The sequence below is a fragment of the Oncorhynchus nerka genome, linkage group LG21 (genome assembly GCF_034236695.1).
Source record: "Oncorhynchus nerka isolate Pitt River linkage group LG21, Oner_Uvic_2.0, whole genome shotgun sequence".
Taxonomy (NCBI): Eukaryota; Metazoa; Chordata; class Actinopteri; order Salmoniformes; family Salmonidae; genus Oncorhynchus; species Oncorhynchus nerka.
Window position 1 is genome coordinate 35,471,895 of NC_088416.1, and position 11,866 is coordinate 35,483,760.

General features: G+C 43.0%; 1 protein-coding gene across 1 annotated transcript in view; it reads right to left on the reverse strand.

The window, feature by feature from the left end:
• The window catches only part of LOC115118544 (leucine-rich repeat-containing protein 4B-like), a 36,468-nt gene extending 31,025 nt beyond the window's left edge, over nt 1-5,443 (reverse strand). Inside the window, exon 1 of the mRNA XM_065006685.1 lies at nt 5,148-5,443. The gene's annotated coding sequence lies outside the window, so the exon portion shown is untranslated. The remainder of the gene's footprint in view (nt 1-5,147) is intronic.
• Between the last annotated feature and the right edge of the window lie 6,423 nt (nt 5,444-11,866).

Consider the following 11,866-nt stretch of genomic DNA (forward strand, 5'->3'; position numbering starts at 1 on the left):
AGCCCTAGGTTGTTCCCACAAATTCAGCCTATCAGAGCTGATCAGCAAGTCTCTCCAGCATGCTAGCAGTCAACTTCACCCTCCATCCTGTCGACACCAGCAAGTTGGGCTGCTATCAATCAATCCCAGCCTATATAGAGATCAGCCAACTTCTTGCCCTATTGAGAATAGTACCAGTCTTATCTATATCCCCCTCTTGTTTTCTTTTAAAAAGTCAAAAGTTTCTCTCTCACACACACACACAACCACACCCATACACACAACCACATTATACAGTAAAAGACACGTCTTACTGTGGTATTTACTCTCTAACGTAACACTCCAAAATGGTGAACAGAGCTGTGCAGATTGACAATGCTCAAGTCTGATTTGAACTTGATTCAGGTGACAAGAGCCCTGAGAGGTTTAGTCCCAGACAGCTTTGCTCTTGGCAAGGTGTGCAGGTGTAATCTCCCCTGTTCCTGTTTGCTTGTTTTCATCTGCCTCATCAGTTATGCAGTGATGTGACTCTGAAATGAAAGTGCAGGCTGGCCTGATTTCTCATATGACTGAGATCTCCCATCCCACACTTAATTTGTGACAACAACAAAGTTATGACTCTCAGCTTGGTTTTGGCAGTTCAAATTAGTCTGCCAACTGGGCATAGTTGACCTGTCCGCTCTTCTCTTCCTGAGGCAAACAGCCGACCAGGGGCTTGTGTGGATTCTGTGGGCTTGCTAACACAGTGATGTTCCTTTATTCTTTACTGTATAACTAAAATCTAGCGAGCTATATATTAAAATCTAGTTAGCTCCATATCAAAATCGAGTGATCTCTATATTAAAATCTAGTAAGCTCTATATTAAAGTCTAGTGAGTTCTATATTAAAATCTATTGAGCTCTATATCAAAATCTAGTGAGCTCTATAATAAAATCTTGTGAACTCTGTATTAAAATCTAGCAAGCTCTATAATTCAAATCTATATTAAAATTTAGCTGAGCCCTATATTAAAATCTAGCAATCTGTATATTAAATTCTAGTGAGCTCTATAGTAAAATCTAGCTGAGCTAGATTTTAAAATATAGATTGCTAGATTTTAAAATATAGCAATATCTATATTAAAATCTAGTGAGATCTATATTAAAATCTAGCAAGCTCTATATAAAAATCTAGCGAACTCCATATTAAAATCTAGCGAGCTCTATATTCAAATCTAGTGAGCTCTATATTAACATTTACTGAGATCTATATTAAAATCTTGTGAGCTCTATATTAAAGTCTAGTGAGTTCTATATTAAAATCTAGTGAGCGCTATAATAAAATCTAGTGAGCTCTATATTAAAATCTAGCAAGCTCTATATAAAAATCTAGCGAACTCCATATTAAAATCTAACAAGCTCTATATTCAAATCTATATTCAAATCTAGATGAGTGCCATATTAAAATCTAGCAATCTGTATATTAAAATCTAGTGAGCTCTATATTAAAATTTAGTGAGTTCTATATTCAAATCTACTGAGATCTATATTAAAATCTAGTGAGCTCTATATTAAAATCTAGTAAGCTCTATATTAAAGTCTAGTGAGTTCTATATTAAAATCAAATGAGTTCTATATCAAAATCTTGTGAACTCTGTATTAAAATCTAGCGAGCTCTATATTAAAATCTAGCGAGCTCTATATTCAAATCTAGTGAGCTCTATATTAACATTTACTGAGATCTATATTAAAATCGTGTGAGCTCTATATTAAAGTCTAGTGAGTTCTATATTAAAATCTAGTGAGCGCTATAATAAAATCTATTGAGCTCTATAATAAAATCTTGTGAACTCTGTATTAAAATCTAACAAGCTCTATATTCAAATCTATATTCAAATCTAGATGAGTGCCATATTAAAATCTAGCAATCTGTATATTAAAATCTAGTGAGCTCTATATTAATATCTACTGAGATCTATATTAAAATCTTGTGAGCTCTATATTAAAATCTAGTGAGCTCTATATCAAAATCTAGTGAGCTCTATCAAAATCTATTGACTTCAATATTCAAATCTAGTGAGCTCTATATTAAAATCTAGTAAGCTCTATATTAAAGTCTAGTGAGTTCTATATTAAAATCTATTGAGCTCTATATCAAAATCTTGTGAACTCTGTATTAAAATCTAGCAAGCTCTATATTCAAATCTATATTCAAATCTAGCTGAGCCCTATATTAAAATCTAGTGAGCTCTAAATTAAAATCTAGTACGCTCTATATTAAAATCTAGTGAGATCTATATTAAAAGCTAGCTGACTGTAACAAGCAAAAGTATGTCAATTCTGAGCAGTGCTCCTTAACAACAACAACTCAGTTTGGGTGAATGGGGTAAGAGTTCAAATTCATGGGATGTCCTACAGCAGGTCAGCTATGTCTTGAATAAAATATTCAATTTGCACGCTATTAAGTAATCTGAGTTAACCTTTCCTTGTGAATCATGACATTGTTTAATTTTAATAACACGCATATTAGGTAAAGAGGTGCCAATGGCTGTGCACTGTCAAGACTGAAAAGGATTATGGGGCAGCCTGGGCCACAGCTACATGACAGATCCCTAACAGTTCCAAGGCCTTTACTAATTCAGTGTAGCATGCTTCTGGATTTGCTTGGAGTGTGAAGCCCGAGGAAATGATGTCTAAACCCTTCAATCCATAGAGGACAATGCTTAATAAATAATGTTCTTGTTTTCCTCTGACTGTCCACCACTTAATATTGGTCAACTTTTGACCCAGTCTGATTTTAATCCATTTCAATTCATCTCAAGGACATTTTTAGGGAATATCTTTGGTGGGGGGATGGGAGGGAAGGAATGAATGAAGGAAGGAAGGGAAAGAACCACTTGTGTGTGTTTGAAGAGCTAGATTTATCCTTGTCTTTACAACTACGAGATGTCTTGATCTTTTTAAAACCCTGCCCTTGGCTAAAATGCCTTGTCTCTAATGTGATATTTAAAGTGACATTCTTCTCCTCCTCCCAGGGCCACTCTGTGACTTGTACTGGTCCTATGAGTGGAGAGGAGAGGGATGTGCACTTCGATTACCCACACGGCTCCATCTCACATGTACTAACAGGCCCCGTTTGATCTGAGCACTTTAAACATCTGCTATAAGAGAAACATTAAAAACTTAACGTCATCTTAAATGTTTACATCTGTAGTTACAAGCCAAATGGTTAAGAATAAGCACAGAGGCTTGTAGTTATAATGGCATACATCACAGTCGTTCACTGAGCAATTAAGAGTGAAGCAGTGATACACTAGGTACTAACAAGCATCACATCTGACATGGTGCCAATGTTTAATGAAAACAATTTCCACTATCTCCACAGATGTAAGAGCAGTGAAACTGGTTTATGGGGTCTATGTTTAAGACCAGCAGTGGATGAGGTTTGGACGATTGAGTGGACCAGAAATGAGAGTAAAGTCAGACACATGTAGAAAATGTTTTTTCATTTTTTTTCCCTTTGTGCTCACTACTTAGTTTCTTGGGGAAAATATTCTCTATAAAGTTGTGTATTTATTGGTTTATTAACTTTTTCTGTCCATTGCTCTCTATTTCATATATCTAACCCTTAAATCCAACTCCACAATTCATAATTAAATAACTTTTCATTCTCAGAATGGCAGCTTTCCCCCAGTCATATCTCAAACAGAAATGCCTCGGAGCACTGCTCCAACATTAGCTTGGAGCTGAAATCCAACTTCAGCCATCCACCACCAGCTGAGGCAGAACTGGCCCATGACCAGTGCTTGAAGGGCCTCTTTTAAAGCACTCTCCTCTCCCCCATTCTAGCCTAACCACCCATCGCACAACACACTTCACCCTCAATCTAATCCTGCCCAGTGCTCCACTTTGCCCCCTAACGCCCCATTAATAATTTAGCCCCTATCATAAACTCACGAAATCAAACTGTGCCCACTGACTGCTGTGCCAGGCAGCAATCTCATTCTGCCAGACTGCCCACCCAAAACACACTGCTGCACATCAGCATTTCAATCCGCTCGTAACCGTATCGTTGTGTTGCAGATAGAGGCGGTGGATCTTCATTCATCAACCCTAATCAATCTGTTCCTTGTTCTCAATCAGAGGGGCTCCTCTGTGGGCCACAGTTATAGTGTCTTTTAACCGGCATGCCTCAGTCATGTGCCGCACACGGTGCCTCCGCATTATTCACACTATTTGGGGACCTAATCATTGTCAAGAGAGAATAAACAAACGAAACAGATGACCGCAAATAATGTGGCTTAATAGTACCCACTGTGCACACACTGGTTGACTCAACGTTGTTTTCACGTTATTTCAGTGAAATTACGTTGAACCAACGTGGAATAGACGTTGAATTGACGTCTATACCCAGTGGGTAAAGCCTAATAACTTTTTCTCAGAACTATTGGCCTATTGAATAGGAAATATTTAATAAGCCACGCATTCGGCTACTCAGCAGAACTGTGAAATACGAGCCATAACAATACAATTATTTTAATTAAAGGCAATATTTAAAATAAAAAATTAGGCTACTGCCCTGTGCATTTATCAATTGTTATCAATGCCATTTGCCAAAGACACGACACCAATGTCAGAAACAGGCAATTTAACGAGACGCGCATATGTCTTCTTATGAATTAAGTATGAAGTACACGAATCACTTGACTTTCCTGTTTCATTCGTACGCACTCTCACCAAATTAAATGTATCGTCTCGCCACAATTCATGGTTAAAGGCGCCGAAACCCCTCACATTTCAGGACGATAATGTAGACTATCCGCTTGTTTCTTTCCGGAAACATGGTTGATATTCCGTCCTATCAATTCTGAAACGCGGTCCTTATTAAAGCAATAACCTTAACATTCATCAGTTTACATTGATGCGCGTCGCTGCGTGCACGCAGACGAACGCGCGCCCAAACGCACGCAACTCCACACATACAGACACCGCCGCATTAATTCGTTAAACGATAACCGCAAATGAAATATATTGGAACAGCGAAAACTATTTAGCAGATAAAGAATAGGCTTGTCATACCCCAACGCTGCTTTATGAAAGCTGAGAATCCAAAGTCAAACAACGGGATTTGTTTAACATGCGACACACGAATAACGTCCCTTATACTGATACCATTTAATGAATCTTACCTTTCGTTTTAATATATTCCTTAAACTGCAGAGGCGTAGCCTATAGTCAGCGTCTTCTCTCCCCTGTCCCTCTCTCGTCCTTTCTCTCTCTCTCCAACCCGCCCTCTCTCTCTCGCTCTCAAATTAATTCACCCTTTTTCGGCGCTTGTACCACAGTGCCGTGTTTTCCCGACCTAAGAAAGCAGAGCCCGTTCATCTTACATGGCCAGATGGAAAAATACAACCACCGAAAGTGGGTGATGGAAAAATCATGACGAAACATAGGCCTGGTAAACTATTTCGTGTAAATACGAATCGTTGAGGATAAATATAGACATCTAATAGAAACATGTCCGTTTCTCCAGGCATGCGTAGGTCACTAATAAACACGCGCGCACGGCTGGAAGGGATGAGAATTTACAACAAACGACAACAAAACATGCACCTTTTCCCATTGATTGAGACCAGTCTGGTTGAATAGGATTATATTCCCTTGTCTCAGAGGCAGGACAGGCAGGACGATTAATAATTTACATAACTTTATTCAATATGTAGGCTAGTCTTTCATATTATGTTATACAATTAAGTACTGCACCTCTCTTGTGTAGATGCACCTTGACATTCCCTGTATCCGACGCGTAGGTGTTTACTATTGTCCGTATTGCGCTTTGGAAGTGCACATCCCAGTCCTCTCATTGCGATGTAACGAGGACGCAATGCCTATTGCTATATAGATTCATACACCAGTAGCGTCCCTAACACGTTTTGTTATTGTGCTGAATAGTTTACTTTCTCAAAGTTGGGGCAACAATATCAATCAATATAATTAAATTAATCCCAAAGTTGTTGCGCAAATGAAAGTCACACACTCCAAGACGCAGCAAATGGAGTTTTTGAAAAGGTGGCCATATTATCCAAGCTTTATGGTGCAGGTGTGTGAAGGTGAACACACATTTGTCACATGTCACAAATAGCAGATCATGCAAGACACATATTCTCACTACTTCACTTGGTTTAATGGACTACCGGCTCCGATGTGGCAGGGCCTGCAAACTATTACAGACTACAAAGGGAAGCACAGCCAAGAGCTGCCCAGTGACAGAGCCTACCAGACAAGGTAAATAACTTCTATGCTTGCTTCCAGGCAAGTAACACTGAAACATGCACGAGAGCATCAGCTGTCCCGAGGACTGTGTGATGATGTGAGTAAGACCTTTAAACAGGTCAACATTCACAAGGCCAGATGGATTACCAGTACGTGTACTCCGAGCATGAGCTGACCAACTGGCAAGTGTCTTCACTGACATTTTCAACCTCTCCCTGTCTGAGTCTGTAATACCAACATGTTTCAAGCAGACCACCATAGTCCTTGTGCCCAAGAACACTAAGGTAACCTGCCTAAATGACTACCAACCTGTAACACTCACGTCCGTAGCCATGAAATGCTTTGAAAGGCTGGACATGGCTCAACACCATTATCCCAGAAACCCTAGACCCACTCCAATTTGCATACCGCACCAACAGATCCACAGATGATGCAATCACTATTGTGCTCCACACTGCCCTTTCACACCTGGACAAAAGGAACACCTATGTGAGAATGCTATTCATTGATTACACCTCAGCGTTCAACACCATAGTGCCCTCAAAGCTCATCACTAAGCTAAGGTCCCTGGAACTAAACACCTCCCTCTGCAACTGGATCTTGGACTTCCTGACGGGGCGCCCGCAGGTGGTAAGGGTAGGTAACAACACATCTGCCACGCTGATCCTCAACACAGGAGCCCCTCAGGGGTCCGTGCTCAGTCCCCTCCTGTACTCCCTGTTCACTCATGACTGCACGGCCAGGCACGACTCCAACACCATCATTAAGTTTGCTGATGACACAACAGTAGGTTGTGGTAGGCCTATCACCGACAACGATGAGACAGCCTATAGGGAGGAGGTCAGAGACCTGACCGTGTGGTGCAAGGACAACAACCTCTCCCTCAACGTGATCAAGACAAAGGAGATGATTGTGGACTACAGAAAATGGAGGACCGAGCACGCCCCCATTCTCATCAACGGGGCTGTAGTGGAGCAGGTTGAGAGCTTCAAGTTCCTTGGCGTCCACATCACCAACAAACTAACATGGTCCAAGCACACCAAGACAGTCGCGAAGAGGGCACGACAAAACCTATCCCCCTCAGGAGACTGAAAAGATTTGGCATGGGTCCTCCGATCCTCAAAAGGTTTTACAACTGCACCATCGAGAGCAACCTGATGGGTTGCATCACTGCCTGGTATGGCAACTGCTTGGCCTCTGACCGCAAGGCACTACAGTGGGTAGTGCGTATGGCCCAGTACATCACCGGGGCCAAGCTTCCTGCCATCCAGGACCTCTATACCTCTATACCGTGCTTCTACACCTGGATTGCTTGCTGTTTGGGGTTTTAGGCTGGGTTTCTGTACAGCACTTTGGGATATCAGCTGATGTACGAAGGGCTATATAACTCAATTTGAAATTGTCACGCCCTGGTCTAAGTATTTTGTGTTTATCTTTATGTATTGGGTCAGGCCAGGGTGTGGCATGGGTTTTTTGTATTGTGGTGTGTTTTGTCTGGGGGTTTTGGTGTGTATGTATTGGGATTGTAGCTAGTGGGGTTATCTAGCAAAGTCTATGGCTGTTTGGAGTGGTTCTCAATCAGAGGCAGGTGTTTATCGTTGTCTCTGATTGGGAACCATATTTAGGCAGCCATATTCTTTGAGTTTGTCGTGGGTGATTGTCCTTAGTGTCTTTGTTCTGTGTTAGTTGACACATGTATAGGCTGTTTTCGTTACGTTTATTGTTTTTGTAGTGTTTTGTATTGATTCGTGTTTACGTGTGTTTTTTCCATTAAGCATGGATCGAAATCTACACGCTGCGTTTTGGTCCGACTCTCCTTCACCACACCTAGAAAACCGTTACAGAAATGTGATATACCAGGCGGTGTCAGAGGAAGACCCTAAAAATTGTCAAATACTCCAGCCACCCTAGTCATAGACTGTTCTCTCTGCTACCGCACGGCAAGCGGTACCGGAGCGCCAAGTCGAGGCCCAAGAGGCTCCTAAATAGCTTCCACCCCCAAGCCATAAGACTCCTGAACAGCTAATCAAATGGCCACCCCCCCTACACACACACTGGAATGCTGCTGCTACTGTCTGTTATTATCTATGCATAGTCACTTTAATAACTCTACCTACATGTACAACATATTACCTCAATTACCTCGATACCAGTGAACCCACACATTGACTCTGTACCGGGACCTCCTGTATACAGCCCCGCTATTGTTATTTACTGCTGCTCTTTAATCATTTGTTATTCTTAACTCTTACGTTCTTTTTGTATTTTCTTAAAACTGAATTGTTGGTTAAGGGCTTGTAAGTAAGCATTTCACTGTAAGGTCTACACCTGTTGTATTGTGCGCATGTGACAAATACAATTTACTTTGATTTGATTTAGATTGAAAAGCGTCTGCTGTTGTGAACAGTGGAGGCTGCTAAGGGGAGGACGGATATAGTAATGGCTGGAATGGAGTCAATGGAATGGTATCAAACGCATGGTTTCCATGTGGTTGATACCACTCCATTGAATCCATTCCAGACATTATTATGAGCCGTCCTCCCCTCAGCAGCCTCCAGTGAAATACATATAATCCTGACAGAAAGCTGATGAAGATAAATGTGCATCTGTGTGTTTTTACTTGTTACTCTACAGGTTATACTCAGGGTTTGAAGTTGAGTAGGTAGAGATAGAGAGAGGGAGAGAGAGAGAGAGGAGAGAGGAGAGGAGAGAGAGAGGGAGGAGGAGGAGCAAGAGGGAGAGAGGGAGTGTGTGAGAGAGAGAGTGAGAGAGAGAGGGATAGAGTGAAAGGGATATATATAGAAAGAGCATATGAGTGTGTGTGAGAGAGAGAAAGTGAGGGGGATAGAGAGAAAAATAGTATTTGGGTGTATGTGTGTGAGAGAGAGTTAGAGAGAGGAGGGGATAGAGAGATTGGGAGAGAGAGAACGAGTGTGTGTGAGAGACACGGATAGAGAGAGTTTGTGTGTAAGGGGGGAGGTAGAGATGCACGTGTGCTTTTATTAGGGAACGTTCTCTGCTGTTTGGCTCTGACAAGTTCCCTTGGCAACGATCAAGCACATACAGTACCTAGAGCCCCACCCCTCAGCACACACATTCACTTATTGCTATGAATCTTTCAGAACGGGTCTGTGTTCTCTCTATTCAGTATGATTTCTCTCAAATATGAGATCAATATTGTGATACTCAGGGATGGGAGGGGGCGTGTCAGTGGGAGACAGCGATTGGGGGACTGAGAGAGGAAGGAGAGGTCATTGCAATGAGAGACTGTGTCTGAGAGAGAGAGAGAGAGAGAGAGAGAGAGAGAGAGAGAGAGAGAGAGAGAGAGAGAAGGGGATAATCAGATGGGTGATTAGTGGTGAATTGATAACGTTCTATATTCAGACATGGTGAATCAGTCTTTTTCACAGTGTCTCTCTCTCTCTCTGACAAACACACACTTCACCGTCATTATCATGTCCTATCTCCCTATACCTTCCTTGTCATTCCATGTGAGTAACAGACCATTTCATGAAAGTCAGTACATTACATGTGATTGGGGCTCCCTCTAAGGTCTGTGTTTGGAATGGTGCCCACTCAATGCCCCCATTATGTACATGGCCTAAGCTGCCCCCCCCAACCCCTTACCCCCCACCGTCTCTCTTCCATTTACCCCACCAGTCCCACTCGCTGCAGTACACAATAGAGCACTCACTCCACTGACATATCTAGACGATTAGCTTTCTTTCTCCCTCTCCTCCCTGTCCCCTACCATCTCTCTATGCAGTAACAGTGTGTCATTGTTCACAGCCTATAGAAGTCCCCTGGAATTCCATACCAATGTGCAGTGCTTTTGCATTGTATCGCTCTACCCTCCTCCTCCTCCCCTCCCCTGCATGCCTCCCTCCATCCCTTTCTCTATTAAATTTCCAGTCACACAACAGTGCAGTGGATATCCCCCCCTCTCTCTAACTCACACACACCACATCCCTCCCTCCTCCTCTCCCTCTCTCTAACTCACACACACCCCTCCCTCCTCCTCTCTCTCACACAGAGCTGTTGTCTGTCTGCCTGGATCTCTATCACTGCCTCTTGATATTGACTGTTCTTTCTCCACTTTGAACCTCTCAATCTCTCTCACCCTTGATATAGACCGCTCTCTTTTCACCTCCAATCTCTTCATCTCTCCACCCTCATCATTTAAAAGAGCCACACACACATCCACTCCTCCTCTCTCTCTCTCTCCCTGTTTGTGTCCCTGTACCGCAGTGTCTGCTCAGGCTGTATGATCAGGAGTGACCCCCCCCCCGCCGCTGGGGGGGTTCTGTTCTGGCCGTCAGGGCAGCCTATAAGTGACTGATTGAGTGGACACCACAAGCCGTTAAATGAAGAGAGACGGGAGCCGCTGGAAGGATGCAGTTCATATGGAGGTGGAGCACTTGCAACCTAGTATCTGCGGCTCTGCGTTTTGGTTAAAGCTCTGTCCTGCTACGCTGGGTTGATGTTCCTGTTCCTCTCTGTCTTGGGCTGTGTTAGCACATTGAGATGTGCTTGGCTGCTGCAGCTCCCTCTGCAATGTTCAGATCTCATGGCTGCTGTGGTGTGGATATTGCTGTGTACGTGAGTTAAGTGTCTGTTAGCGTTAACTGCGTTAGCGGTTAGCGTTGGGAGCTGTGCCACCTTAGCACTCTGCTGGGTCGCAGCAACAAGGAGACTGTATGGTATGAAGTGAGCCAGACACACCGGCTGTGCGGGAGGCACCCCGTTCCCCTTCTCAGAATCTCAGAGCTGAACTATCTGCATCATCTGGGGGCCTTGAGAGACCTTTGATCTTTATCTGATGGGTTAACAGCATGGACCCCAGCAGTAGACAACAACCTATTCTCTGTGATACATACTAAATTCAACATTCATCTCTTGTGACTAGCCAGGCTAGGATCCATCCATGCTCTGAAGCTTAGCTTTACACTCTGAAAGAGGAGCTGCACTCTGACACAGAGTTAACCAAGCCTGCATCTCCACTACTGAGTCGATAGACCTCCTCCATCACAAACAACACCATCTGGCACCCCACATCCATTAGGCAGCATTGACCTCCACCACCAGGCCCAGTGTAGCTCCACCACCAGGCCCAGTGTAGCTCCACCACCAGGCCCTAAAAAGTAAAGACCAATTCAATTTAAGGCATGATATCATCCCCTCTTCAAGCTAAATGTAGCTGTACCAGAAGGCTGTAAAAATGCATCCACTCACCACTAGGCCTGATAACACTCCTCCAGCATGCCATAAAATAAACTCTGCCCCCAGGCCCATAAACCCCATCAGGCCCAACAACACTTCTGCCACCAGGCCAATAAACTCCATCTCCAGGCCCTATAAACACCCAGGCTCACACAATGGCCCACTGTCCCCTTGAAAACCAGGACAGACAGACCACAGCTAGAGAAACAGTGTCAACAGTCCAATTCAATAACATAGGAAAAATAGCCTGTCACATCTGCTCTATCAACTCAATATATATCACAACAAAATCATCATACTTTACTTTTAGTCTCATGCGTACTATTCTGCTACTTCCCTGCTCATATGATAGAAGCATCATTTCAGAGACGTGTAGCTGGCATTAAAGGACACGCAGTGATGTCGAAATAGAGAG